The sequence below is a fragment of the Aedes albopictus genome, chromosome 3, assembly GCF_035046485.1.
Source record: "Aedes albopictus strain Foshan chromosome 3, AalbF5, whole genome shotgun sequence".
In the NCBI taxonomy this organism is placed as follows: domain Eukaryota; kingdom Metazoa; phylum Arthropoda; class Insecta; order Diptera; family Culicidae; genus Aedes; species Aedes albopictus.
The window spans coordinates 158,446,581-158,473,819 of record NC_085138.1 but is presented as its reverse complement, the minus strand read 5'-3'; the positions used below and the strand labels follow the sequence as shown (position 1 = coordinate 158,473,819).

General features: G+C 43.0%; 1 protein-coding gene across 3 annotated transcripts in view; it reads left to right on the top strand.

The window, feature by feature from the left end:
* Positions 1-27,239, top strand: part of LOC109422690 (mucin-5AC-like) — a 375,256-nt gene that overhangs the window by 131,938 nt on the left and 216,079 nt on the right. The window lies entirely within an intron of this gene.

Genomic DNA, 27,239 nt, shown 5'->3' with positions numbered 1-27,239 from the left:
AAAACGAGGAAAGTATTGCAATCCGAGATAAATTCTGAAGCCAAAATTCACTCCGAGCAGCATTTTCTCAGTTCAAAAATTAATTAAAAACAAACTATTCCAATGATTACTTTGCTTGGCGATTGTTGGCGATGCAAAATTTCACCTCAACATGGTTTTGTGCGTGAATGGGATTCAGTCACACTGCATGTGAGGTGATGCGGTCACGTACGTGTTTGAACCACCAGCCCAAAACATAATGTCAATACAGATAGGAAGAAGACAAAAATAACAAAGTGGAGAAAAAGAAGACCGTCTTCGCGAGTCTCGTCTCAGGTTCCGCCTACCAGCATGTACTTTGTTTTTGAGGCATTCACCACCAGTCCGACCTTTGCTGCTTCACGTTTCAGGTGGGTGTACAACTGTACAGCTCTGTCACTGTTCCAAATGTTCTGGCAATAATGTCCATGTCGTCCGCAAAGCACACAAATTGACCGGATTTTGTGAAAATCGTTCCCTGGCTGTTGAGCCCGGCTCATCGCATCACACCTTCCAGAGCGATGTTGAAGAGTAGGCATGAGAGTTCATCACCTTGTCGCAGTCCACGGCGAGATTCGAATGGACTGGAAAGTTCACCCGAAACCCTTACACAGTTTTGCACACCGTCCATCGTTGCTTTAATCAGTCTAGTCAGCTTCCCAGGAAAGCCGTTTTCGTACATGATTCTCCATAGCTCTGCGCGGTCGATACAATCGTATGCCGCCCTAAAGTCGATGAACAGGTGGGACGTTGGGACCTGGTATTCACGGCGTTTCTGGAGGATTTGCAGTACGGTAAAGATCTGGTCCGTTGTCGAACAGCCGTCGATGAAACCGGCTTGATAACTTCCCACGAACTCATTCGTTTTAGGTGACAGACGAGGGAAGATGATCTGAGATAGCACTTTGTAGGCAGCATTCAAAATAGTGATCGCCCTGAAGTTCTCACATTCCAAATGGTCGCCTTTCTTGTGCATGGGGCAGATCACCCCTTCCTTCCACTCCTCCGGTAGCTGTTCGGTTTCTCAGATCCTGACTATCAGCCGATGCAGACAGGTGGCCAACTTTTCTGGGCCCATCTTGATGAGTTCAGCTGCAATACCATCCTTACCAGCTGCTTTGTTGGTTTTGAGCTGGTGAATGGCATCCTTAACTTCCCTCAGCGTGGGAGTAGGTTCATTTCCGTCCTCCACTGCACTGGTGTCGTCGTTTCTTCCGTTGCCGTTTCCTCCGTCGCCTGCGTTCTCCACGCCGTTCAGGTGCTGGTCGAAGTGCTGCTTCCACCTTTCGATCACCTCATGTCCGTCCGTCAAAAGACATCCGTCTTTATCCCTGCATATTTCGGCTCGCGGCGTGCAGCCGTTGCGGGATGCGTTGAGCTTCTAATGGAACTTCCGTGTTTCTTGGGAACGGCACAGGCACAGGAGTTCCATTTCTTCACACTCGGCTTCTTCCAGGCGGCGCTTTTTCTCCCGAAAGAGGCGGGTCTGCTATTTCCGCTTCTGTTTGTAACGTTCCACGTTCTGTCGGGTCCCTTGCTGCAGCATTACCGCCCTCGCTGCGTTCTTCTCTTCCAAAACCGTTTTGCACTCCTCGTCGAACCATTCGTTTCGTCGATTCCGTTCCACGTACCCGATGGTGCGTTGGGGGCGTTTCAGGGGAGTTTCGAAGGATTTCAGAAGGATTTCAACAGGTTTCAGGGGGTTTAGGTGAATTCAGGGAGTTACAGGTGTTTCAAAGGAGCTTCTGGATGCAGGAAGTATAACAAACAATAATTTTAGACCTGGAAAGTTTGTTTTAGAGGTTTAGTGTCTTCGAAGAAGCTGTGTGGTACATTAGAGTTCTTCTTTTGGAAGTATCGCTAATGTTTTTAATCCACCCAAAAGTGAGATAGGTTTTTTTTCATAAGTCGAGTCAAGTACAAGGCATTCAAGACGACCTTACAGCAGAGATGGAAACACTCTCATCGTGAATCAACTCGCGAGTGTAAAACCAACAAACGGTTTACTCACGGTGCCGAGAGTAAACCGTGTGTGAGTTTATTCGCACCCGCTTGCTTCGCGAGTATGAAGCAAAACAAAAACAAAAACACTCATGAATTTTTATTCGCGAAGAACAAGTGGAGATGCGGGAATTGCATTTTTGTGCGGTTTTAATAGCAAAACAAGTAGTTATCCATCAGATAGTAGTGTTTTATGCTTTATTGTTCCTGAAAAGTAAATTTGTCGGCCGTGTAAATTCCTTTTTTCACAAAATTGAAAAATGTTCAGAGCTGCTTCGCGAATCAATCACGAGTGCGACCAGCTTCGTTAGCTCGCGAGTGAAGGAAGTGTGAATATATTCTGGCTTCTGTTGTTCACGAGTAGGATAGCTTTGCATTTGTGTCTGCTCAGCTGCATTCCTCACTGTTTTCCATCACTGCCTTACAGTTAAGGTCGAAATACGTATCTGTCAGAGAATACAAATTCTTAGTGGAATTAAAAGGAATAGTACTCAACCGGATTTTCTTTTATCCTTCCTCTTGTTTTGAATCTGGATACCAAAACAAAAACAAGACGACGTTCAACGTTTAATTAATAAAAGCGTCAGCAGAATGGTTAGCAGCTTCGCTAGCCCACAGAGTGTTACTTCTCCAGAAGTAAATTTGCCTATCTTCCCAGAATTGCTTCTGGGACTCTTCCAGAAGTACCGTCAGGAAATTTTATTTATGTTAACTCTAGGATTAACTCTTTTGTAGTTTTCACAGAGATGTCTTGATTCTTCTCGGATTCCTCCAGAAATTTATTCAGAGGTTCCTCTAGAAGTTTCCGTCGGAAGTTCCTTTAAAAGCTCTGTCTAAGGTTGCTCCTGGTGTTCATTCAGTTTTTTATGATAAATCAGGACTTCAATTACTCCTCCGGGATTCCCATCAGGGATTAGCTCAGAAAGTACTTCGGTGATTTCTCCGGGAATATATTCCGGGATTCATTCAGGAGTTTCTTTGAACATTTTCTTGAAGTTCTGTTAGAGGTTTCTCTTGGCATTTATTCAAGTATTCTTCTAGAAGTAACTTCAGAGATTCCTCCAGGAATTCCTTCTTGAATTCCTTCAGAAATTCCTACAAGTTTTTTTTTCAAGGATGCCTGCACAAGTTTCCAAAAGCGCCTTCAGGGATTCCTCTAGAAATTTCTTTAATGATTCCTCTAGGAATGTCATTATGGATTCTTCTTCAGTAATTTCATCAGGATTTTTTCTACGAATTCCTTAAAATATTTCTTTGGGAATGTTTTGAGGAATTTCACTTGAAGTTCTTCGAAGGATTCCTCCAAAAACACTTCTGGGATTCCAAAAGCTAGACTTTACATATACTGGCGTGAGTGAGAAATGGACAAATTGAGGTGAAATTTGCGAAAAAGTTACTCGTCCTCTCGGTGAGACTCGAACTCACGACTCCTACTCACTAGACAGGCGCGTTGCCGCTACGCCACGAGAAGACTCGAAGACGTAGCTGCTAACCTGAATTCAAGTTCAACACAAAATTCCGAGGTTATCTTTTCCACAGATTGCACCCCTTTCGGATGGAATGAGATGTACATCCACACTACGCATATATTGTATATGTAAAGCCTAGGCGAGAGCGCATTGTTTTTGTGTGTTGGAAGTCCACACACCTCTCATCGACGACTGTGTCGAAGAGATCGCGCGGTGAGCGGAAAGCTTCCAATGGGTCGCGACGTTCTCAAACGACCGGTTACGGAACATGAGTCCGTTGCTCGATGACATAATTAAATTAATTAATTATCGATTTTTGCGGCTTAACCAGCCGAATGGAAGTTTTACTTTATTCCAAAAGCTAGACTTTACATATACTGGCGTGAGTGAGAAATGGACAAATTGAGGTGAAATTTGCGAAAAAGTTACTCGTCCTCTCGGTGAGACTCGAACTCACGACTCCTACTCACTAGACAGGCGCGTTGCCGCTACGCCACGAGAAGACTCGAAGACGTAGCTGCTAACCTGAATTCAAGTTCAACACAAAATTCCGAGGTTATCTTGAACTTGAATTCAGGTTAGCAGCTACGTCTTCGAGTCTTCTCGTGGCGTAGCGGCAACGCGCCTGTCTAGTGAGTAGGAGTCGTGAGTTCGAGTCTCACCGAGAGGACGAGTAACTTTTTCGCAAATTTCACCTCAATTTGTCCATTTCTCACTCACGCCAGTATATGTAAAGTCTAGCTTTTGGAATAAAGTAAAACTTCCATTCGGCTGGTTAAGCCGCAAAAATCGATAATTAATTAATTTAATTATGTCATCGAGCAACGGACTCATGTTCCGTAACCGGTCGTTTGAGAACGTCGCGACCCATTGGAAGCTTTCCGCTCACCGCGCGATCTCTTCGACACAGTCGTCGATGAGAGGTGTGTGGACTTCCAACACACAAAAACAATGCGCTCTCGCCTAGGCTTTACATATACAATATATGCGTAGTGTGGATGTACATCTCATTCCATCCGAAAGGGGTGCAATCTGTGGAAAAGATAACCTCGGAATTTTGTGTTGAACTTGAATTCAGGTTAGCAGCTACGTCTTCGAGTCTTCTCGTGGCGTAGCGGCAACGCGCCTGTCTAGTGAGTAGGAGTCGTGAGTTCGAGTCTCACCGAGAGGACGAGTAACTTTTTCGCAAATTTCACCTCAATTTGTCCATTTCTCACTCACGCCAGTATATGTAAAGTCTAGCTTTTGGAATAAAGTAAAACTTCCATTCGGCTGGTTAAGCCGCAAAAATCGATAATTAATTAATTTAATTACTTCTGGGATTCCTCCAGGATTTTCGTCAAGGATTTCTAGTTGAGTTCCTTGGTGAGTTTTTTCCTGAATTTCTTGAGGGTTTCCTTCAGAACTTCTTTAGATATTCCTCCAGGAACTACTCCAAAGATTTCTTCAAGGACTCTTTCAGGGTTTTCTCTTGGAACTTATCAGGGATTCTTTCAGGAATTTCTTCTAGAATTCTTATACACCCTTTTAGTTTCCCCTGAAGAAGACACCATTCAAAGTGTCGAAACGTCGGGTTAGATAACAACTCGTTTTGATGCATTGAGACTGCGTAGCCGTTGTTTAATCCGATTCGCATAGAATACAGCCGATCAAGGATGGGAACACTCACTTGCAACGACTTACATTCACTTGCTATTTTCTCAGCTCAGAAACGAGCAATCAAGAAACGATGTATGGGCGAATTTTACCTTGTGATTTCGTCTAAAACTTTGTCGAATAGAGCAGGGGTCCCAAGGTCGTGACTGAGCTGTGAAAGCGACTCCCCACGAGGTGAGTGTAATTTACATTCACCTCGTGGAGAGTTGGCTTCGCAGTTCCTTCACGACTTTGGTATGTGTGTGCGACTCCTCCTCTATTCGGCAAAGTTTTAGACGAAATCACAAGGTAAAAGTCGTCCATACATCGTTTCTTGATTGCACGTTTCTGAGCTGAGAAAATAGCAAGTGAGTGTAACTCTTTCCAAGTGAGTGTTCCCATCCTTGCAGTCGATTCCCCCATCAATACTTGCATAGAATTGTTGGAAAGATTTCTCCGTGAACTCCTTCAGGGGTTTATTCTCAAGTTTCTTCAGGGACTCCATGAACTCTTCAGAGACTCCTGCAAGAATTTCTCTCAGAATTGTTAGCTGGATTTTTCCTGGAATTCCTTAAGGGATTCTTTACAAAAAAAATCAAGGATTCAGCCTAGGACTCCTATTAAATTCCACCTTTTCTTCCGGGATTTTGCGGAAACTCTTTGAGGGACTTCTTCTGGAATTGCAGAAGATATTTCTCCAGAAGCTTCATTAAAGATTTCCTAGGAGCGGACCTGGTGTGACAGTTAGAACACTTGACTATCACGCCGAGGACCTGGGATCGAATCCCACTCCCGACAAACTCGCAAAATGTCGGAGATTTCTCCAGGAACAACTCCAAGAATTTCACTAGGAGCTCTTCAGGGATTGTTCCTGAATTTTTTTTCCGGGATTTCTCTGGAATATGTTGACGGATTTTTTTTATAAACTCCTTCGGATGTTCTTCCAGGAAACCCTTCAGTGATTTATCCAGGTATTATTTTAGAGATTACTCTAGGAATTTCTTTTTGACTTTCTGTAGGAATTTGTTCATGTATTTTTACTGGAATTTTTTTAGGGACTTTCTCAGGGATTTGTTCTCAAATTCCATCATAGATTTTTACAAAAAAAATAAGGGACTTTTCCTACAATTCCTTCAGAAATTTCTCTTGGAATTCTAAGAGGTAGTTCGCCTGGATTTATTGATGGATTTCCAGGAGTTCATACCCCTAGAAGTTCCATCAGGGATTTCTTTCAAGGATTCCTGCAGAAGATCTTTTAGAGATTCCTCCAGCAATTTTTTTTTAAATTTCTCAAGGAACTCCTTAAGGAATTCAACCAGGAAGTTCATCTTGGTTTCCTCAAGGATTGCTTCAGGGATTCCTCCAGGAAATTCTGCAGCAGGAATTCAGGGATCAGGGATTTTTTTCAAGAAATCCTCCAGAAATTTCTTCAGAGATTTCTCCAGAGATCAGAGATTATTTCAAGAATGCCAACTAACAGTGATTCCTCTAACATTTTCATCAGGGATTTCTCCAGAATTTGTTTTCCAGGATTTCCTTCAGAGATATTCTTCTTCTTCTTCTTCTTCTTCTTCTTTTTCTTCATGGCTCTACGTCCCAATTGGGACTTTTTTAAAAAAGACACGGACACGTTTAGTACTTCCAGTGAGCTATTTGCTCTTTTAAGGAAGCACGACACTAGACAACGGACTAGCATGCAACAACCAGTGGCACAGCCGAAAACTTTTTTCTGATAGCTGCGGCGGGAATCGAACCCGCGCTCCTAGCACGATGCGACTAAATGCTTGGTGACACTAGCCTCAGGACTACGAAGCCACACTTGGCCTGCCTCTCTCCAACTTAGTGTTCTATTGAGCACTTCCACAGTTATTAATTAGAGGGCTTTCTTTGCCAGCCATCGCATGAATTTGTATATTGTGAGGCAAGCACAATGATACACTATGCCCAGAGAGTCGAGAAAATTTTCCCGACCGGAACGGGAATCGAACCCGCCGTCTCCGGATTGGCGATCCATAGCCTTAACCATTAGGCTAGCTGGAGACCCCTTCAGAGATATCTCTTGGAATTCTCTGAAGAATTTCTCTATGAGTTTCTTGGGGGATTTCTTCTTGAGCTCTTTCAGTAATTTCTAAAAAAAATCCTCCATGAACGACTCTTCCAGAGATTTTGCAACGAACTCCTTTAGAGATTCCTGCTAAGATTCCTTGTGGGATTTTTTTTCCTAGAAATTCTTGATGGATTTCTTCATAAACTCCTTCGAGAATTCCTCAAGGAACTCCTTCGATAAATTCTGAAGGAATTCTTTTACGAATTTTGCGGGATTCCTACATGAATTTCTTCAAGAGTTTTCCTGGTATTCTTTGAGAGATTTCTCCAGAAGTTGCTGGACAATTTTCCTCTGTAATAGAACAGATCGGTGTAGTACTAAATTTGTAGTAATGAGCAGAATTTAAGTATGGTGGGAAGGTCAATTCTTCGTTTCTGCAATGAAATGGTTCAAAAAGCGTGGGTATTATGATTCCTTGCCTAATTTGATGCTGTTTGAGCAAAACTTTGCGCAAAAGTATTGTTGTTTTCTCCATTTCTTGCAACATAAACAACATAGTTTTCAAAAGTTTTGCTCAAACAGCATCAAATCAGGCAAGGAATCATAATACCCACGCTTTTTGAACCATTTCATTGCAGAAACGAAGAATTGACCTTCCCACCATACTTAAATTCTGCTCATTACTACAAATTTAGTACTACACCGAACGTGCCCCATTGCTGGAGAGATTCTTCCAAGAATTCCTAAAAAAATCTTTCAGAAATTCCACCGGGAATCCTCCTGATTTTTTAAGGGGTTTCTCCTGAAATTGCTGGAGAGATTTCCCCAGAAATTTCATCAAAGACCCTCCAGATTGTTTTTTTTTTTCTGGGATTTCTCTTAGAATTCCTTCAGTATGTTTTTCCATAAATTCCTTAAGAAATTCCTGCAGAAACTCGGTGAAGGATTCCTTCAAGAATTTAACAAAAATGTTTCAACGTTTGGCGAATTATTCTATTGTACATTACTTTTTCAAGCATTGAAAAATCTTTTAACACCAGATGAAATTGCTGGATAAATTCCTCCCGAGATGGCATGTCGGCGGATCAGCGAATCTCATCATGGCAAATTGTTATGTAACGACGACGATGACGACGCCAGGCTGCCTGGCGCGGGTGCGCGTGTTCCACCAAGCAGGGAGATTGTTCTCCGCGTGCCGCCGCCGATCTGAAATCGATACATTATTGTTATGGTTATTACCATTAGCAACACTTGGGCAGTCAAGAAGAGGCGGAACGGGAAACTTCTGCAAGAAACATACCTCTACCGTCGACAATCCAATTTCCTCCATGGTTTGTAAGGTTGCGGTAGCACTACTCTTGGCTTGGGGTAGCACCAGTTTTGATAGCGTGAGCACTGGTTGTTTTGCCTCAGCAGCATCAGCAGTGCAGTGTGGAATCGATTGTTGTGAATGGGAGATGAAAGAGGAGACTTCAATTAGAGCACCAGCGAGGAACGCACGTCTTCTTGGGGTACAGTGGCAGCTGCGGCTGAAACCAGGTTGGAAGTGCAGGTCAGCGAGAAGCGTCTGCTGGAGCGCAATGAGGAAAACATCGCATCATTATTAGTGGCATCATGAAATTAAGTGATCTCAAAATTGATTGTTAGGGGGCTCCGGTCGTCGTCATGCTCCTGTGCGCAGGGTGCATAATAAAGGACTTGAGCTAGTGCTGGCAATGAAGATGGTGAAATCTGAGCAGGGCATAGGTCTTGTGAAGCTTGCTCCATAGGAATTTGGGTCAGGTCGGTGGAATGCACGTTTGCGTGGTGTAAAAATTATAATCAGTTCCGCTTAAGCCATGTTGATATGAAATTGAATAAAGGCTGATGAAACAAGGGTATACACCGTACGTAATTGAACAATAATCAATGACTTAGGTACTTACCTTACCGGTGGCCTCAGCTCCCTCTGCTGTACATAGTGGCCGTCTCCATTCGACTCGTCCATGGCTTTGTGTCTCCAGTTTCGCACTTTGCGAAGGGCCCGCGGATCGTCCTCTATCTGATCGACCCACCTAGCTCGCTGCGCTCCACGTCTTCTTGTACCGGTCGGATGACTCTCGAGAACCATTTTAGTCTGGTTGCTATCCGACATCCTGATGACGTAACACGTCCACCGTAGCTTCCCGATTTTCGCGGTGTGGATGATAATTGGTTCTCTCAGCAGCTGATGCAGGTATCAGGTATCAGAAGGCCGGCTCCAGAGGCACGTTATCCTCCATTTGGGACATTTGTGCCATCGCCAAAATAACAGCCTATTTCATCATCTACCTGAGGGAAAAGGAAGGAAAAAGGATTTGGATGGGGATAGGGACAGGTAGGGAAATAGGAAAAATACCCTTTTGCCACCACACAAGGCATCCATAAGCCAATATTGGCCGAACCACAGTTGTGTAAATCCATTTGATATACTTGGGTTTTAGACCCCAAGTTGTACCAAAAGTACGCCGGCATTGCCCGAAGGCCATACAGGCTTTCTTGATTCTGAACTCAATGTAAGGTGTCCAGGAAAGCTTGGAATCAAGAATGACTCCAACGTACTTCACCTGTTCAGTCACATCGATTTCAGAATCAAGGTCGAACGCCATTACGGTTTCGCCTTTCCGTGAAAAGAACAATACTCCGAGCCGAAGCTAAAGAATCATAACTACAAGAAAAGACATCAGGATCATCCGAAGATGTAATATCCACACATCCAGGGAAGTGTGTGCTGAATAAGCATTCCAGAACTTCCTCATCAGAGGAAGTCAGATCGCCATTTGGCAAACGAAGTTCGTTCACCCGGAAATCTCTAGATTTCCCTGGAAACATTTGTACAAAGGTTTTTCCAGCCGGATCGTTCAGCAGACCGGAGAGCTTTCCTGTAGGCCTTGCGAGCCGACCTGAAAGCCTCCGAACCAGCCGAACGTCGTCTGTTCCAACTCTTTCTACATTGTTTCCTGAGTTTCGCCAGATCAGAGTTCCACCAAGGGGTTCCTCTTGTGATCTTCACAGACCGTAGCGGGCATGCTTCTTCAAAAGCTTCCATGATGAAGGTCGTTGTAGTATCAACGGCATCATCTAAATCACTTGGAGTGTCAATGGATGGTGAATCTGACACATGCCAATTGGTCAGCTCGTGACTAATTCTGCTAGAGCAAAGCGTTATATCTAACACTTCCTCTCTAGCAGATACCATGAAGGTTGGGCGGTTGCCTATGTTAAGAAATGCAAGATCTGTACTACTTAAGTACTCCATCAAACTGGAGCCTCTCAAGTTAATGTCTGAGCTGCCCCAGATGATATGGTGAGCATTAGCATCACTGCCAACAATTAGCGGAAGGCCTTTTGAAGTGCAGTGTGCGATGACTTGTTTGAAAGCATCCGTAGGGGATGGTTCATTATGTGGTAAATACACAGAACAATAGACGTATTTCCTGTTGAGGTTTCCAATAGATACACTCCCGTTCAAAAGTTTGGGGTCACCCCCTCAAAAACATGTCATTTTTTTAAGCCCATATCTCCGCCAATTTGCGTCCGATTTCAAAACCCTAGGTTTCATTCAAAAGATAATAAGTCAAAGAAACTTTGAACATGATTTAAAAGAAACTTTTTCAAAAAATGTTGTATGTAAACTTAACCCAAAGTTGACAAATTTTCTAAAAAATGAATATAAACTTACGGCAGTGTCGCTGGAAGTTGGATCGAAGAAATTTTAAGATAAGAGCGGTAATGTGACCCATTTTCTATTAGCTTTCAATTGCTTTTTACAGAACTTAGCTAAAAAATCTAGAAAACAAAAGTTATTAAGTAAATTAATCCTTGATGTCATCGACCAAAAGTTTGGGGTCACCCCTCAAAATGATGTATCGGCCAAAAGTTTGGGGTCACTATCGTAAAACATGGAAAAGTGATTTGTTGATATCTTTGTCATCTTTCATTCAATTTTAATTCTTCTTGGCTTGTTTGAAACAAAATGAATGATACTTACTGCATAGACATTGAACCACACAAATTTGTTGAAATTTACATACTAAAACTTAACGTAAAGTTGCGTCATTTTTTGAAGCGTGGTGAAATGTGCTAACTTTACATACCATTTTTATATACAAAAATTGTTAAATACGTTAAGTTAAAGACATCAAACGTAAATTTAGTTAATTATCTTTGAAATGAGCCAAAAATAATTAACATTGAACTATAGATGACGAAGATATCACCAAATCACTTTTCCATGTTTTACGAAAGTGACCCCAAACTTTTGGCCGATACATCATTTTGAGGGGTGACCCCAAACTTTTGGTCGATGACATCAAGGATTAATTTACTTAATAACTTTTTTTCTAGATTTTTTAGCTAAGTTCTGTAAAAAGCAATTGGAAGCTAATAGAAAATGGGTCACATTACCGCTCTTATCTTAAAATTTGGTCGACCCAACTTCCAGCGACACTGCCGTAAGTTTATATTCATTTTTTAGAAAATTTGTCAACTTTGGGTTAAGTTTACATACAAAATTTGTTGAAAAAGTTTCTTTTAAATCATGTTCAAAGTTTCTTTGACTTATTATCTTTTGAACGAAACCTAGGGTTTTGAAATCGGACGCAAATTGGCGGAGATATGGGCCTAAAAAAATGACATGTTTTTGAGGGGGTGACCCCAAACTTTTGAACGGGAGTGTACATCAATTGTGATAGCACATACATCTCTGGTGGTTAGTTCAGAGATGAGTGTAGCAACTATTGCGTTGTTGACAAGCACACAGGCTCGAGGCATGACACGCGAGTTTGCCATTTCATGTTTACTGAAAGTGGCAAACACCGGGTTCACAAGGTTTCCTAGATAGAAATTTCCCTTACGAAAGTAAGGTTCTTGTACCAAGGCCACTTGGGCTGTACCATTTTGCATAAGTCTGCAAAGATTGATCGTTGCTGTTCTTTTATGCTGAAGATTGATCTGAGCTATCCTAACCGTAGCCACTACCCAAACTAGGTAAGATTAAACTCTTCGCAACAACAGCACAACAAAGAACAGCAACAATAAAACCAAATCGGTATCGATTGGAAAACGCCAAAGGCGAGGATACACAGAATACACTGTGTAAATCGCATAATGCGAAACCATATAGGTGAAAATTTAAACTAATTAACAACATCTTCATAATCCCGCCCTTATTTAGCCTCAAGTGAGACTAAAGAAGGGTAGCTGATTGTCTCGGAGAAACACAAGGTCCACTGCACCATTGCTCCGGTTAGCGCAGTAAGGGCTACATACTGTGGAGGGCGCCCTGGTACTCCACAGGCTCCGTTAGCGGTTAGGTTTTTATTAGACCATTGACCATTCATTCCTAGGCACGGTAAGCATAAAGCCGCATCACACCATGAATTAGGGGTCACCTGTTGGTGGATTCTTACCACCGGAACAGGCGGTCCGTAGTGTTATTCTTAGCCAATTGAGACAATCGCTACCGACACTACACAGCTATCTAGGCTGATCGAAAAAAGAAGTTAATATTGATGATCAACTTCATACGGACTCGAACAGCCGTTAAATTAAATTCATCACAATAAAACATCAGAATATCATCTACTACGATGTTCTCATACCTTATAAAAGTTAATTTGTATTCTTATATGACTTAACCTGATACGTCGTAATAAATTCAAAACATAACATCATATGCGATGAAAATTGTCAGTCAGCCGTACATATATGTGATAGTGACTTAAAATAGTACTTTATACGATGTACATCGTGGTTTCTTATGCGACTCCTGGTTGACTGGGCTCTGGCTGCGCCCATGTTGACAGTACCCTTGAAGTTACACACAGTACGAACAAAATCTGTAAATTTATGACAAACTGAATGTAACAAGTTGATCTCGATCGTGTTTGATAGAAATTTACGTGTGATCTTAAAATTACACTGCTGATTGCTGAGGAAAGTGCTAATTCTAGCATCGACTTTTCAGAGATACTTAAAAAAAATCTTAATACGAGAATCGAACTTAGATCTTCCGAGTGAGAGTTCACGCCTAACCCCTCTAGGATGTCTCATCAAGGTGAAGAGAAGGCAATCAAAGATAAACATATTCCACCATAAACGAACAAACTGTTGTACCGCTTCGGCCACAGAGAGCGAGAGAGAGCAGTCCCCGCAGTGAGCAGACGACTGAGCGTAACTGTCCTTGTTTACGTTACTGCATGTAAATTTCAATCGAATATGTCTCAAAATCTGTAAACAGTACGCATGATTGGCTGGTTACTGAGCGGACAGTATCATCTCACGGTAAATAGCTGTAATTTTGAAGTTTCTGCTATAATTTTCAGTCGATCCTTATCTTACGTGTTGTTTAATTTCCATGATTTCTTACTGTGCATGAATTTTGATTTGTTTTGAACTGATTGAATTCAATTCATTAAATCAAAAGTTACGGAAATTAAAAAATAAATTAAATTTGACTTTTTTCTACACCGGGTGTTTAACGCAAGTTCATCTAACACAGCATATCCACTTTTGATAATCACTCCAAAGTTACCTCGACTGACGGCATTTTGCATTTGGTTCACTTCAACAAAAAATAATGTTTTCCGCGGAAAAATCATGTTGATCGAAAAAATCGTTGGTTTTGATGAAAAAATTAAGTAAAGTATTCTTAAGTCGACTTTTTGAGATCGTAAAGTTTGATATGTCGCAAGCTAGGTTTTAGAACCGGTCAGTAAGTGGCCACTTCCCTGGGGGCACCTGGGTCCGGAACATCCGGAGAAGTGGCCAGTGTATCTGAAATCTCTAGAAACATGGTCCTATACTCTTGTTTTGCAAAACCATGAAGTTTGATATGCCTCAAGCTAGCTTTCGAAGGCAAATTATAGGTTGCAGCTCTATCTGATAAGGAGGTTACCCCAGTACCTCCGGCCATAAATCCGGGACAACGGAAAAATCCGGAACTATGATACCGGTTACATAAACTAGAAGAATTTCGTGATCAACTGTCAGAATTTCATTAACTTTCGTTGAGAAACGGCTGAGAATCAGATTTTTGAAATTGGGTGCAAAATTAGGCTCAGGCACATAGGTGTTAATATGACCCAGACAGGCACGCTGAACGTGCACTACGCCATTAACGATTAATGATCTTATTATAGTTCTCCTTATGGATATAAATATATAGATTTGTTTTAACAAACAAATAACTCTTTTTTCGTTATGCTAAGTCGTGCCAACACTTGCTGGGACAGCCAATAAGCTTTGAAGGTTTAACTGCACCAAACATGAACATTTATTTAAACAGTCTTAAACACATAACCCGTTTATGTTCTCTAGAAGCCGTCTTGTACTCTAAATGAAGCAATCTCTACAATTCACGTCAAGTTCAATTACCCTAAGCATAGTTCACTAACAGTTGAACACAGCGTGTTTGGCATCCAGTTCATGAACGTTCGTTCCCCTGCACAATTTTCCCAGAAAGGTGATCCGCATCTGTATGCCGCCGTTGATAGATCACACTTTCGTGTGAAAAGCAAACCCCAGCTGTACTAAGAACAATTTGTCTACGTTTTTCGCCTGCACCCGCAACATCCGCATTTGACGCAATAAAACATACCTCCAATTACTACAGCGAGTGCAACCGAATTAAGCATGGAAATTACGACAGCCACTGCACTGCGTTGTTCTAGTCTCGACGCAGTCTACAGTTTAGTAGGCGAAGGGAGAAACAATGCTTGACTGCGCTTGACTGGTAGCACGATCTGGGCTGTCTGAGATATTCCGGAGATAGGAATGGCGTTCATGCTTGTTTTAAAACCAAATCAGATCGCTATCACCCTGAGAGCTCTGACGGCTTGAATTAGCTTAGGTGGCTACACGGTGTGGTCAGGTCACATATATCAATCGTTGTTGACGAAATCCCACCTCGAACCAAAAAAAAAACTGGAAATATTTCAATGCAAAATGCTCCCCCGCCTTTCGAGAGGGTGTTTCTTCACCGGCGTGCGCACGTGGAGATCAAGGTTTCGGTCAGTCCAAACCATGTCGTCACACACGCTCGGTTCTATTGGAATTGATTCATCGTATTCATCGTATTCATGAGGCAAAGTGAGTCCCCGATCCGAATTCGAGATCGAATCGCGCGAATCCAAGTCAAAGTGTCAAGTTCACGACGCGGTTGACCAAATCGAGATTCCATAAATTTATAGGGCCGCGGTCTGCGTCGCGTCGTGTCGTCCGTGGATCGAGTTTGACGCTATCGGGAAGGTCAACCACTTGGCGATGTGTAGGCATATTTCTGCGTCCATGCTGCTGTTGGGCGGTCAATGATTCAAATGGGAACGCCGCCATAGGCGAACAAATTTGTGGTACGGTGACACCCTTCAGACATAATGGGACTTGCTGGTGACTGCGTGAATATGACCATTCTCTTCCTAACGAAGTGGTATTGTGCGGTAGCTGGAACTGTGGAAGGCATTTAGCTCTTCTAATTTAACCATTTATTAGTTCTTGGACCATATGAAGTTCGTGAGAATTAGAAGGTTGACATAAATCACCGTGTCAGTTTATTATGGGAGTGTGTTCTATCCTTGTCCAATTTAGACAATTTTATAAAACGTGATCATTCTGAAAGATATAAATTCTTAAATGAATGGATTCAAAGGAAATGGAAGGAAAGTTGAGTCCATATAGCCGAGGCGGTAAACGCTCGGGTATTCAGCATGACCATGCTGAGGGTGACGGGTTCGATTCCCGGTCGGTCCAGGATCTTTTCGTAAAGGAAATTTCCTTGACTTCCTTGGGCATAGAGTATCTTCGTGCCTGCCACACGATATACACATGAAAAATGGTCATTGGCAGAGGAAGCTCTCAGTTAATAACTGTGGAAGTGCTCATAGAACTCATAGTTGAGAAGCAGGCTTTGTCCCAGTGAGGACGTTACGCCAAGAAGAGAGAGAGAGAGAGGAAGGAAGTCGGCAGTTTACAATATTAAATCAATCTTTAAAACTCTATTGAGTCATCCTAGCCACTGAGTAACCAGCTCTTGAGACCAAAAAAAAATATCTCCCAGTATGAGTGTCCTCGCAAATATGAGAAAAACAACCTATGATTTATTTATTTTTTGTAAGATGAAAGCTTCTCAGTGAAAATAGGAATAGATTCTGCCCTACTGGATTTGAAAAAAATGTCTCCAGATTCGTGCGCGTTAAAGGCGGCAAGGGAGGGATTTCCTTATTTTTGTAAAAAAAAAAAAGGAGGTGGAGGGGCGCCTAACAGCTTGGGTATTGGTTTCGTCACTTGATTTCTTCACAAATGAGGGGGTTAGAAGCAAAGGGGTATCATCGTAAAAACAAACTTAAAAAAGTTCCTGAAAGCTTGAAATCTGAAGAATTTTCTGATATGCTCAGCTCAAAACCGACAAAATGGTCACTTACACCCCTTTGAATCTGGGCCCCTCAAATCTATTCAAAGTTTATCTACGGGCTCCTTGGGGCTGTCCATAAATCACGTGGTCATTGTTTTGGGACTTTCCAAACCACCACCCCCCCCCCCCCCATGCTGCAATTCTTCTTTGACATATTTTTAAGATACTTCGCCACCCTTGGAGATGGCTCAGTACAATAAAATTTGGTTTGACGACATGACTCCAAGCTATTCCAGTATTGTTTGTGTTGAGTGGCAGCCCAGGTGTGAATCTGAAGCTTTACCCAACACTTCGATATCGTAATAGCTGGCTCAGGGCTAATAAAGTCATATGATGCTCCAGTGCGAGCTAACTCATCAGCCAATTCATTTCCAGCGATGGAAGAATGGCCAGGTACCCATACAAGGTGAACAGCGTTTGCTGAATTCGGCTCCTCCTGATTTGAGTTCGACAAGCGATAACTATCTTTGACCTAGAGTTGGCCGAAGCCAGTGCTTTAAAAGCAGCCAGACTATCAGAACAGAAGTATATTACTTTGCACATTACGTGCTGCTGAAGTGTCGATTGCACTCCGCACATAGGAGCAAAGGTTTCAGCCTGAAAAACGGTGCAGTGTTTACCAAGTGAATAAGACTGATGCAGCCTTAGCTCACGAGAATAAACATCAGCACTAGACCGGCCCAAATACAAAAATGTCGAAAAATTCCACGGGGCACCCTCTAGAATCGTGCCTTTAGATGAGAAGAACAATCTGTGAAAGATTCAGCTCAATCGGATTAAAACTGAGCTGGCGCAAATGAGTTGAAAGGTTGTATGGGATTTTCAGCCCAAATATATGGGAAATTGGATGACCTCCAGTCTCTCACTCAGTACGCCGGTTGAGCGAGTTCGATTTAGCTCAGAACTAAAAGAATGGTAGTTGATACCCTAAGGAACAACTTTGTAGAAGACCATATCATGATAAAACTTAATATAGTTGCGGTTTCAGCGGACGAAACCAAGATGAGGACATCTCCCCCGTTTACTCTCGGTTGTTACATGCAGCACGTGTTTGTCGGTCGAAACTTGCGGTCAACATCATAGGCGGCTATGTTGTCCTTCATTTCAATTGCTCACGCACGTGGATGGGTATCGAGACAATGAAGAATTACATAGCTGCCTATGATGTAGTGCGAAATCTTCGACCGACAAACACGTGCTGCATGTAACAACCGAGAGTAAACGGGGGAAGATGTCCTCATCCTGGTTTCGTCCGCTGAAACCGCAACTATATTAAGTTTTATCATGATATGGTCTTCTACAAAGTTGTTCCTTAGGGTATCAACTACCATTCTTTCAGTTCTGAGCTAAATCGAACTCGCTCAACCGGCGTACTGAGTGAGAGACTGGAGGTCATCCAATTTCCCATATATTTGGGCTGAAAATCCCATACAAACTTTCAACTCATTTGCGCCAGCTCAGTTTTAACCCGATTGAGCTGAATCTTTCACAGATTGTTCTTCTCATTCAAAGGCACGATTCTAGAGGGTGCCCCGTAAAGTTTTCCAACTTTTCTTTCTCGCCATACAAATGTGGGCCGGTCTAATCAGCACCTGCTCGACCTTCGAGAAGGGAGCCATCAGTGTAACATACGATGCCGTCTGAAATACTTCTCTCCAGATATCCAGATGTCCACTCTTCCCGGGAAGGGAATTTTGTGGACAATGTCTCAATATGGAAAATTACAAGCAATTGTTAGATCACTTGGAGCAAGGACACCTTTGTCCCAATTCACCAAAAGTGGAAACAACGAGGTGTGTGTTGAACAGCGGTTCACAGGAGTTTCCTCTAGTAAACCGAGTACCCATAGGCGGCAAGTGCAAGAAAGTGCATCTTGTTTGAGATGAAAGTGTGGTGGGGCAACGTCAAGGAGAACTTCGAGCGCTGCCGTGGGCGTTGAAGAGAACGCTCCAGACATCGCCATTAAGCACATCCTTTGGAGATGGACTAATTTTGAATGGACCGTTCTCACTTCGCCCTTTCGCCACCACACAAGACACCACATAAGCCAATATTGGACGAACAACAGTCGTGTAAATCCATTTGATAGACCCCAAGTTGTACCAAAGGTTCGCCAGCATTGCACGAAGGCCATACAAGCTTTCTTGATTCTGAGCACAATGTGAGGTGTCCAGGAAAGCTTGGAATCAATCATGACTCCAACGTTTTTGGCCTGTTCCGTCACATCGATTTCAGAATCAAGGAGACGCAAAGGTCGAACGCCATTACGGTTTCCGGCCTTTCCGTAAAAAGAACAATACATGTTTTACTCGGATTATCCGAAAGACCATATTGGCGACACCAACCCTCAACTACCTGAAGGGCGCTTTGCATCAGGTCGAAAAGGGTGCTGATACACATACCAACTAACAATGCTAAGTAGTCGTCAGCAAAACCATAAGTAGGGAAACCGCTATTATTGAGTTGCCTCAATAGCGTATCTGCTACGAGATTCCACAAAAGCGGTGATAAGACTCCCTTTTGGGGGCATCCACAAACACTCAATTTTCTTATCCCTACTAGACGCAATGTCGAGAAGAGATATCGGTTTTTGAGCATTTGATGAATCCACTTGGAAATCATTGGAGATATAACATGATTCCGTGCGGCTTCCAATATGGCGTCGAAAGGCACATTGTCAAAGGCACCCTCGATATCTAAGAAAATACCCAAACAAGATTGCTTTTGAGCGAATGCTTTCTCGATATCGTAAACAACCTTGTGTAAAAGAGTCACAGTGGACTTACCAGATTGGTAAGCATGTTGGTTCACATGAAGAGGCACAGGCCGAGCCGAGGCCAGGAAATCATAACTACAAGAAAAGACATCAGGTTCATCCGAATATGTAATATCCACACATCCAGGGAACCCGAGCAGAAGGGCATACCTTACAAATACCTTGCGAAGAGCAACATGTGCTCTAATACCTTAAATTGTTATTGCTGCGTGATTCTTCAAAATGTTATGAGAACATCACAATAACAGTTGGAGGTATTTGAGCAGAGTTTGGTATTGATGTAGTATTTGTTGGTTTAGCAGTGAAAATAGCCGAAGAACAAGATTTGCTATCACATCATTAAGTCATCGAACAAATGAAACATTTAATAACAAGAGATGTTATTAGTTTGTTATTCAATAACTTTGGGATAACAAACATAGCACTTGACATTTTTGGTATACATTTATTATTGAAATAACAAGACTTGTTATTTTCTAGCTGTTATTAATACAAAATTTTGGTATTCGTTTTTGATATTTTGCCTCTTATTACCACCTAATGAAGAGCATATCAAGGTATGGTAGTATTTAACATAAATACCTTGACATGTCATTCTCTTGTTATTTTCTTCTGCTCGGGAAGTGTGTGCTGAATAAGCATTCCAGAACTTCCTCATCAGAGGAAGTGAGATCGCCATTTGGCAAACGAAGTTCGTTCACTCGGAAATCCTTAGATTTCGCAAGGATTTTGTTCAACCGACTGACTTCACTCAAACCGGAAACATTTGTACAACTGTTATCCACTGTTCCAACTCTTTCTACATTGTTTTCTGAATTTCGCCAGATCAGAGTTCCACCAAGCGGTTCCTCTTGTGATCTTCACAGACCGTAGAGGGAATGCTTCTTCAAAAGCTTCCTCGATGAACGTCGTTGACGTATCAACGGCATTATCTAAATCACTAAAAGTGTCAATGGATGGTGAGTATCCATGAAATTTGGCCGCAACCAAATCAGTAAAAAGATCCCAGTTTGTTGACCGGGGGTTCCTGAAACGCAATGTTTGCGAAGTAACATTCAAATGTTCAAAAAAGATGTAGCGATGGTCAGATAAAGATTCTTCATCTGACACATGCCAATTGGTCAGCTCGTGACTAATTCTGCTAGAGCAAAGCGTTATGTCTAACACTTCCTCTCTACCAGATACCATGAAGGTTGGGCGGTTGCCTATGTTAAGTAATCCAAGATCTGTACTACTCAAGTATTCCATCAAACTGGAGCCTCTCAAACTGATGTCTGAGCTGCCCCAGATTATATGGTGAGCATTAGCATCACTGCCAACAATTAGTGGAAGGCCTTTTGAAGTGCAGTATGCGATGACTTGCATGAAAGCATCCATAGGGGATGGTTTATCATGCGGTAAATAAACTGAACAATATACGTATTTCCTGTTGAGGTTTCCAACAGATATATCAATTGTGATAGCACATACATCTCTGGTGGTTAGTTCAGAAATAAGTGTAGCAACAATTGCGTTATTGACAAGCACATAGGCTCGAGGCATGACACCGAGTTTGCCATTTCATGTTTACTGAAAGTAGCAAACACCGGGTTCACAAGGTTTCCTAGAAGCAAAGAACAGCAGCAATAAAACCAGATCGGTATCGATTGGAAAACACCAAAGGCGAGGATACACAAAACACACTGTGTAAATCGAATAATGCGAAACCATATAGGTGAAAAGGTAATAGTAGTTTACGCAACAAGGTGCAGAATGACGATTTTTACAGCACGAGTCGTACATTTATCCAACGAGGCTTGCCGAGTTGGATAATTACGACGAGTGCTGGAAAAATCGAGTTCTGCACCGAGTTGCGTACAACGTTTTTTGCAATTTCATAAATTATAATGGTATACCCTTGAGGATAGTTTTAAACAAAACTTTTTCATCAAACTGCACACTGATGTTCATAGCCATGTTTAAGAAGATCTGATCATAACAGGTTATACTGTGCAGTTGTCACAATTTTTCAAAACTGCGACCTGAAAGCATCAAGAAGTTGATCAAAACTGAAAACAGTGCTGTAATAATTCATTACGCAACGCAAATCAGTGCTGTAATGAACCATTACAGCACTGTTAATTTGGTGTGGGAAAGTAGGCCTTTTCCTGTCAGATTTGCGTGAGGTAAAACAGCCTATTACGATGAGAAATTGCAAAAACTAATTAACAACATCTTCATAATCCCGCCCTTATTTAGCCTCAAGTGAGACTAAAGAAGTGTAGCCGATTGTCACGGAGAAACACAAGGTCCACTGCACCATTGCTCCGGTTAGCGCAGTAATGGCAACATACTGTGGAGGAATGGGTGACAAAACGCCGAAAGACAAAACGTCGAATGCCAAAACGTCGAATGCCAAAACGTCGAAAGGACAAAACGTCGAAAGGACAAAACGTCGAAAGGACAAAACGTCGAAAAATGTGTAAGTGTGCAGTTCAGTGTGGATTTTTTTTTAGATTTTGTGTTAATTTAAATCGATCCTGTTGATATCCTGAGAGGGGTGGTGATACAATAGATCCACCAAGATGCCAGAATGATGAACTGATTAACTGGGATCCACGAACATTTTCTCGTTATCTCGGGACACTGCCCGAGCGCTGAAGGTCAGTGACTCATTTTGCACTCTATGATGTTTCAGACCAGAGTTGAAACCACCAGCTGAGTGAAGATTATTATGAGGATTGTTGAATTAGTACCATATCCTGTGAATATCGGACGAATTGCGGCGAAGGACAGCTATTTTAGGTACAAATTTGATTCTGAATGAGGAAGGCATTCCCTTTCACCCCTTACGTTGGAATGAAAAGTACCGGCAAGTCGTGCCGTAAACCAATCGCCCAAGAATCCCCATCACCACCCTAAAGTGCCAGAGATTCGGCCGACGATAGCTATAGGCCACCATCGTAGCCACGCTGAAGAAGTTGTAACGTGATGCTGAAAAATTGGAGTAGGTGCCACTGACAGTGTGCCACTCGCTGTGTTGCATTTGAACGCGTTCAATTTGCGTTGAAGTTCAAATACGGCACACTGCGATCAAACATATTTGAACATTGTTCAATTCAAAACTTGGAACGCGCAGAATGCCAACATGGTACCCTGGTACCTGGTAAACTGATACGGTCATGTTTCTGCCATTTTTCACCAATTCTAGCAATCTTGGGCTGACTCGATTCACAGAACCCACTCTGTACCGAGAGGGGAAACCGGTTCGATCACCGTGGATTGCGGAAAATCCGGATTTTGGTGCAGAATCTTAATGCCCGATGCCACAATGTCCCACTTCATTGTGGTGCATATTTTCGCGCAACAACGCATGTATGCAGATGCGTCACAAAGTTCTAAATAGAGCAGGACCATGGTCAGGTCATGACGGACATAGTATTTGATGGCACATCCAAGCTCAGTTCGTTTTTGGCTCGCGTTCAGTTCAAATACAACACTGGGTGCCAGTAGAAGAGACACCGAAAAAGTTAGCAATGGTTCTGAATGGATAAAGGCAGTGCTAATATTCCCTACCCGCGAAGAACTAGTTAAGACACATGCCGACCCTAAGGTGTTGTTTCTGGGAGTCTCAGGACGGCTCCCCTGTAAACTAAAAAGAATAAAGAATTCACTATTTGCTCATTTTCGACGTTTTGTCCCTTTCGACGTTTTGGCATTCGACGTTTTGTCTTTCGACGTTTTGTCCCTAAGCCACTGTGGAGGGCGCCCTGGTACTCCACAGGCTCCGTTTACGGTTAGGTTTTTATTAGACCCCCCTAGCCATTCATTCATAGGCACGGTAAGCCTGAAGATGTCTGTTGATGTTAATAATAAATAAATAAATAAATCAGACCGTGAGTTTATCTACGGGCTCTTTTGAAAATCTATGAAAAATTCGTTCTAAAAGTTGAACGCATCTTTAAGCTAGCGTGTCCGATATTCCCTAATTGTTGAACGATTTACTCAGATGGCTGACATTTTAACCCTCGAGCGATCGCGTTGTTGTGTTTTGTACAACACGTTGGAAAAATCTCGCTTTTCGTACTCAGCATTGACGTGGGGCTGGCGGTGGCCCAACCAACATGAAGTCGTATGTGATGTCGAATAGAATGCTTGACGGTACCACCATTGACAGTGTCAGCATTCACAAGCTAATATCTATCGTGACAAATTTTATTCAATAGACCAGAAGATCTAATCCCTAGCGAGATGTCAACGTAACTTTTCATTATTCATTGCTAAAATTTCAAAAGTGTGTTGAAAACTACAGTGGCGCTTAAGTCAACTATGCGAATATGAGCAGACCTGGAACCCACTGAAATTTTAGGAATGTCTCTGAAAAAAAACCTGAAACCCCCAAGGACGTCCCTTAAATCTCCCGGGAACCCCCTGAAATCCTCTCGAAATTCCCTGACACCCCCTAAGAGCCCCTAAGATCGTCTGAAATGTCCTGGAATACCCCTGCAATGATCCTGAAACCAGCTTGAAATTCCACGGAACGCCCATGATACCGCTTGGAATGCTCATGGAGCCGCTAATGTCCCTGTTACGGTTTAACAAATCAACGCACTGTCTTGATAGTCGAATTTATTGAGAATCGCTTCAAGCTAAAAGTAAAGATTGTATCAGAAACACAAAATACAGTTTTAATCTACAGCTTACATTTAACAGTGCGCCCTTCAACTTGCGTATTCACTGAACACCTTTCGATCGGGATAGTTAAATAATTCTGCTGGGATAATTATAGTGATATAGTCAATCTTAAGCAAATCATTATCATCAAACCCACCGTATTCTTCTAGAATTCGCTTCGTGAAATAATGTAAATATTGGTTAATTAATAACCGTACTGCATAGGATTCCTGTAGAGTAAACACAATTTGTACCGTAAACCTTAAATAAGTGGGATTTTAACAACTTACTTAATATTTAATAATTAGTTGTATAAATCTTTCGAGGAAATTCATGGGCACTTTAATTCAGATCTATCATCAAAACTGCTACGTAATTGTTGACAATTGCTAAATGCACATCTATATCTACCTACATGTAGCTTACTGTCCCTGACGCAGAGATGTGTCCGGTTCACAGCGCTATTGTAATATACTCTAGCTGTCTAACAGTGAAGGCTCCGTGCGCCGGGTTGCCGATATGGCGGTCGTCTCAACATCCCCCTCCCCGTGAGGATCAGTAGGATCCTCTCCGCTATGATCATCTACGTTCAGCACCGCCAGTTTGGATACCGGCCGTCTGAATAATCCTCCAGCTGTTTGTACTAATACCTGCCGAACCCTACCATCTCTACCGACCGTAACGTCCAGGACGCGTCCGCGTAGCCAACCATTCCTTCTAGTTTCATCTATCACGATGACTAAGTCTCCCGGCTGCACTGGCTTTGTATCCTGAAGCCACTTCACACGTCTCGTCAGCGTCGGTAAGTACTCTAGTACCCAACGCCTCCAGAAATGGTCAATCTGTATCTGAATCTGTTCCCATGATGTTCGAACGGCTCTCGCTGAAGCTTCCATCTCCACCATAGGCTGTTTCACTCCTGTTGAACTGCCAAGGATGAAATGATTTGGCGTTAACGCCTCTTGTTCCACTGAGTCCAACGGTAAGTATGTTAGCGGACGCGAGTTCACGATCGCTTCTGCTTCAACGATCAGCGTCTGCAAACCTTCATCGTCCAGCTTGTCGTCTTGGGGAAGGCTGGTCATAGCGTTCTTTATGGAGCGTACCAAACGCTCCCACGATCCTCCCATATGGGGAGCAGAAGGCGGAATGAACAACCACTTCGTCTCCGTATTTGTAAAAGTTGTCGCTGCTTTCTGCTCGATGTTTTTGATTTGGCTTCGTAACACACGATCCGCGCCGATGAAATTCCGACCGTTATCGGAATGTATTTCCACAGGTGCTCCTCGTCGACAAACGAAGCGGCGAATGCAGGCGATACACGACTTGGTCGACAGGTCGTACGCTATCTCAACGTGTACGGCACGTATTGTTAAACACGTTATCAAGCAAATCCATCGTTTTGAAGTTGCGCGCCCTACTTTGACCAGGATTGGCCCAAAATAGTCGATGCCAACGTAGCTAAACGGGCGAATACCTGCCGATAGACGAGCAGCTGGAAGTGGTCCCATCATTGGAACAATCGGACGAGCTTTGTACACTCTGCACCATTGGCAGCGGCTGATTACGCTCCGAGCTGTTGTTCGTAGTCGCGATACATGGAAACGTTGACGCACTTCGTTGACTACTGTTTCAAAGTTTCCATGTAGAAGTCTCCGGTGATAATCGTCGAGAAGCAGATACGAAACACGATGTTTCCTCGGTAGTATAACGGGGAACTTGACGTCGACCGACAAGACTTTCGCCGCGGCAATGCGGCCATCAACTCGAAGAACACCCTTGTCGTCCATAATCGGTGATAGGTTCCATAGTTGGCTTGTCCTTTCGAGTTTCAGTTGCCTTTTGTCCGATGACTTGTTATTCTTCGAAAAAATTGCTACTTCATCGCGATACGATTCCATTTGAACCAGTTTCCAGATCAGGGTTTCCGCAGCCTGTAATTCTTCTTGGTTTAGGTTCAGGCTACAATAATTTTCGTCGAATACTTTGCGTTTCAATTTTGTTATGAATCGGATAACATAGGCCGTCGCTCGCAAAAGGCGGTTCCATTTGGAGAACCGTTCGAAACAGATTACGTTTTGTAAAACTGGCTGTTCTTTATGCAAGAAACACGCTCTGAGCTCCTCATCTGTTGATATGATGTACTTCTGTTTAGGCCACTGCCCCTCGGACTGCTGCAAAAACGGTGGACCACAGAACCAGCGGCCAGATGCTTTTAGGCACGGTTTACCGTCCCATTTCGTGGCATCATCAGCGACGTTGAGTTTGCTTGGGACGTATCTCCACTCTTGAACACGGGTCGTTGACAGAATTTCTCCAACTCGGCATGCTACGAATGGGCGATACCGTCGATGTTCCGACCGAATCCATGCCAAAGTTACCTCGGAGTCTGACCAGTAGACGCAACGATTGATCTTGACGGTGTGATTTTCACGGACGAATGTGAGAAGTCGAACTCCTAGAACCGCTGCCATCAGTTCTAAACGAGGGATTGATACGTATTTGAGCGGCGCGACCTTTGTTTTCGCAGATACCAGAGCGCACTTGGTTGTTCCCTCCGATCCGACGACGCGAAAATATACCAAAGCAGAGTATGCCGCTTCGCTCGCATCCACGAAAATGTGAGCATCCAAAGTATCGTAGAGGTCGGTACTTGCTCCATCAAAGTAGCAGCGCGGTACTCGAACTTCGACAACGTCCATCAGCAACTCAATCCACCTCGTCCATTTCTCGTAGATTTGATCGTCGATGCATTCATCCCACTTAATAGCACTTCTCCAGATGTCCTGCATCATTATCTTCCCGTGCACCAGGACACAGGCCAGCAGCCCCAAGGGATCGAATAGGCTCATGATGCACTTTAGCACTTGGCGTTTCGTTGGCCTTGCTCCGTTGTCGATTAGCGTTCCGATTTCCTCACGGAACGTCATGGAAAACTGTAGAACATCCTCCTTCGTATGCCATAGCATTCCCAAAACGCGTTCTGAATCGGTTTTCAGCCCAAGATCTTTGATGTCTTGCTTAGGCGGTTCTCCTAGGTACTCCAGAATGGCTGGCTGATTGGAGACCCAATGTCGCAATTCAAATCCGCCTTTTGAGTGAATAAACCGGACTTCCCCTGCTACAGATTTTGCCTCTTCGATCGACTCAAAGCTATCGAGGTAGTCATCCACATAGTGGCATTTGCAAATCGCCTCTGACGCCCGTGGATAC